This window comes from Osmerus eperlanus, chromosome 11 (genome assembly GCF_963692335.1).
Source record: "Osmerus eperlanus chromosome 11, fOsmEpe2.1, whole genome shotgun sequence".
NCBI lineage: Eukaryota > Metazoa > Chordata > Actinopteri > Osmeriformes > Osmeridae > Osmerus > Osmerus eperlanus.
In genome coordinates, this window is record NC_085028.1 from 1750269 (window position 1) to 1755008 (window position 4740).

The window sequence follows — 4740 nt, forward strand, 5'->3', positions numbered from 1 at the left end:
GCGGTCAGAAATACGACTCTATCGGCAGTTTCAAAATCTTGTTCCTTCTTGCTTTCTCTGACTGATTTTACTCACCTCTCCATTGAAGTTAGTGAGAGAATTTGAAAGGCTGCTCTCGCTTCAAGGCTCATAGCTGAAAATCTGTAAATGTGAGCTTTTTAGTAGTTACATTGGCTGAAAGAGGACAATTTTTCCTACATTTTAAGGTATAAATTGTTTCTGTAAGTTAAACTATATGGACGTTAGAGGAATTTGTTTGACAAATTAGTTGAATATCAGAAAAAGAGCAGCCAGCAGAGTGTGCCACTCTGCTTGCTGCTCATTCATAAAAATCAAGAAGGAGCAAACATTTTAATGTATTTCAAACTGTCATAATTCAAAATTGGCTGAATATTTGAAAAAGCTGAATCATTTGGGAATAGCTGAATGTCTTGTGAACATTTTAAAGGTTGAATGGTGTCTCTAGCTGAAAGTATGCTGAAGTAGTTACGTTTGAAAGAGGAGGAAGCTTTTTAATGATTTGAAAGGATTTACCATTACTTTTAATGGGAGAATAATTTGCACAAAAACCTTAATGTCTTAAAAAGTATAAAAGTGAGAAATACCAAAAGTCATAGCCAACATCTCCTGAAGGAGCTGAACGTTTTGATACATACATTGTAGGAATCGGTGAAAGTATGCAGAACTAGTTAAAGGCCAAAAAACGGCGGAAGAACTAAGAAGTTGATATAACTAGAAACGGCTGTTCCTGCGAAACAGCAGTGTGAATGCTGAAAACCTGAATGGGGATAGCTGACCATGCTAAAAAAGCGGAAAATGTTGAACATTTAGTAGAAAGTTATAAGCTGAAGCACCTGAAAGGTATTTTTGAAAGGAGCTGGAGCTGGACGAAGGTATAAAACTACAGAAAAGAGAAGAAAAATTAAAAAAGAGAAATAATTCTGAAGATTTTGAAAATGTAGCAGAAAATTATTTGCTGGAGTTTCAAAAGGCCTGAAATGTATGTTAGAAAGGACCTGCAGCAAGATGAAGGCAGAAAAGTACAGAAAAGAGAAGAAAATGCAAAAGTATGGCAGTTCGAAGGTACTGCTGTGAAAGGTAATTTTGAAAGGACCTGGAGCAAGATGAAGGCAGAACACAGAAGAAAAGAGAAGAAAAGAAGAAAAAAAATGCAAAACAATAAGGGCAAAAATTCAGAAAGATGAGCTGCAGGAAAATGTGAAAATTTAGCAGAAAACCAGTTGCTGAAGTCTGGGTTGAACGAATTTGAAGGTAAAAGGACAACACTGGAATGACTTGAACTTGCTGGAAAAACGTAGCAACCGTTGGTCATTGGCAACAGACTGGCAACATTTCTAACCTAGAATCTAGGTTTCAGGTTCAAGGTGGAGGAGAAACTAATCATGTGTGCCTGCACACCCAGCCCTGTTCAGACACTTAATTTAAGATGACATAAAAATAAAAACTTTTAAATTCAATCACGTCACATTACGTGACTTTGTTGGTTGTGCAACTGCAAAAGCTACTTGAACTCAGATTAAAATGCTGCTGCAAAAAAAGCTGAACTACAGTATTGTGGGTATTAAATAAGATCATGCTACATCTAACCAGCGGATCATTTCTTGCAAGGGTGTCAAAGTGGTATTTGTACAGACTGTATTAACACCGTAGGCGTGAACAATGCATGCATCGCCATCTTCTCCATCTGACTTTAGCCGAAGCGAAGCTAGAGAGAGGATGCATTGGGAGATTTCCTATAGTAAGCTAGATACTGCTTCAAATTGAAAACTGAGAATATATTTGAGTAAAGACAAGTTACTTAACATCTGTGTTCAATATCGTCAATTAAAAGTTAAAACTTTCCAGTTACGAAGCGTTTGTTCGTAGGATTAACGCCAGCTGCAGCAAACACTTACACCAGCCCCGGGTTGGCTGTTCGTGACGGTCAGCTATGACAGTCTTGAGCGTCGATTTTTGCAAATTTCTGTGAAACTTGCTAAAATAAAAACGATATAGCTAGATTATGTACACTTTAAGCTCAATGTACATACCTTGTTTGGCCAATTTGGTCGATTGTGGAAAAGAGGTCGAACCGTTTTTAGTTATGGAGAGCCATCGCGCTAGCTCGACTATAGGAGAGAATAACAGAAATGTAGCTAGAATCCACACCTCAAACAAGATAACCTAGACGCAAAACTGTACGTCCAATCCAAAATATAAGGATATTTTCCGAGACCCAAGACTCTGCCGAAACCAGATATATTCTTTATATGTCTGTGCAGTCAGAAATACGACTCTACCTGCAGTTTCAAAAACGTGTTCCTTCTGCTTTCCTGGTGCGTGTTTGTTTGGTTGCCACGGCGATGGCGCAGCTGTGATAGCTAACGAGCTAGGCAGAGAGAAAAACGAACATTTACCTAGCATCCACACCTCAAACAAGTTGACCTAGACGCAAAACTATACGTCCAATCCAAAATATAAGGATATTTTCCGAGACCCAAGACTCTGCCGAAACCAGAGATGTCCTTTATATGTCTGTGCGGTCAAAAATACGACTCTATCGGCAGTTTCAAAATCTTGTTCCTTCTTGCTTTCTCTGACTGATTTTACTCACCTCTCCATTGAAGTTAGTGAGAGAATTTGAAAGGCTGCTCTCGCTTCAAGGCTCATAGCTGAAAATCTGTAAATGTGAGCTCTTTAGTAGTTACATTAGCTGAAAGAGGACAATTTTTCCTACATTTTAAGGTATAACTTGTTTCTGTAAGTTAAACTATATGAACGTTAGAGGAATTTGTTTGACAAATTAGTTGAATATCAGAAAAAGAGCAGCAAGCAGTGTGCCACTCTGCTTGCTGCTCATTCATAAAAATCAAGAAGGAGCAAACATTTTAATGTATTTCAAACTGTCATAATTCAAAATTGGCTGAACATTTGAAAAAGCTGAATCATTTGGGAATAGCTGAATGTCTTTTGAACATTTTAAAGGTTGAATGGTGTCTCTAGCTGAAAGTAAGCTGAAGTAGTTACGTTTGAAAGAGGAGGAAGCTTTTTAATGATTTGAAAGGATTTACCATTACTTTTAATGGGAGAATAATTTGCACAAAAACCTTAATGTCTTAAAAAGTATAAAAGTGAGAAATACCAAAAGTCATAGCCATCATCTCCTGAAGGAGCTGAACGTTTTGATACAAAAGTTGTAGGAATCGGTTAAAGTATGCAGAACGAGTTAAAGGCCAAAAAACGGCGGAAGAACTAAGAAGTTGAAAAACGATAGTGAGAATGCTTAACAGCATTCTCACAATAATAATAATAATAAAGAGAAACAGGAAAACAATAGTGAGAATGCTTAACAGCATTCTCACAATAAAGAGAAACAGGAAAACAATAGTGAGAATGCTTAACAGCATTCTCACAATAAAGAGAAACAGGAAAACAATAGTGAGAATGCTTAACAGCATTCTCACAATAAAGAGAAACAGGAAAACAATAGTGAGAATGCTTAACAGCATTCTCACAATAAAGAGAAACAGGAAAACAATAGTGAGAATGCTTAACAGCATTCTCACAATAATAATAATAAAGAGAAACAGGAAAACAATAGTGAGAATGCTTAACAGCATTCTCACAATAATAATAAAGAGAAACAGGAAAACAATAGTGAGAATGCTTAATAGCATTCTCACAATAATAATAATAATAAAGAGAAACAGGAAAACAATAGTGAGAATGCTTAACAGCATTCTCACAATAATAATAATAATAATAATAAAGAGAAACAGGAAAACAATAGTTGAGAATGCTTAACAGCATTCTCACAATAAAGAGAAACAGGAAAACAATAGTGAGAATGCTTAACAGCATTCTCACAATAAAGAGAAACAGGAAAACAATAGTGAGAATGCTTAACAGCATTCTCACAATAATAATAATAAAGAGAAACAGGAAAACAATAGTGAGAATGCTTAACAACATTCTCACAATAATAATATATATGTGAGAGAACAAAGGTTGTGCCCTTGCCGAAGGCAAAGCACACCCAATAATAATAAATTTGAAATCATACAAACTGTCATACATTATTTTAATGCAGGAATTTCTTTAAAAATAGTATCTGCTGGTTTACATGCACTAACCTACATGAGATATACGCTCCCCCCCCCCCAGCAGCCTCCCCAGCAAAAGACTTGTATTTAATTGATGTTGGAGTTTTACCCATCGAACAGCTGAGTGGCATTTTCTGAGTACAGTAATTAGGCTACTTAATTTTCTCTGAAACAAAGCCCATGAATGTAGGCAGATGGTCTGGGGGTCAAAAGTTCTGTCATAGTGAACATATTCTCTCACTAATGAATCCACATCCAGAATATCTTCCTCTCCTCTGCCCTTGCAGGCTGCCCTTAACACAGTGATGTGATCTGACTGTGTGTGTGCCAGCCAGTGGATGACCCTGTCCTGAAAGCAGTCCAGCCGCTTGGCAAGACTGTCATGGCTGGCAGTTTCTGTCTGACTGTGCTCAGTTTTTCCATCACCTTGTCCTGCTGTCTTCTCAGGCACGGATTCTGCTGACTGTGCTTCTCATGCCTTTCCTGTGCATTTCATCCCATTCTCTTACCACTCAATATCTCTTCACCCTAAATTACATGAGTCACATGACATAATACAACAGAACATGATCAACAGTAGCCATTGCAGTAGGCCTACTGCTGGATACTCTTACAGGAAACGGACAGCATGTTGTAA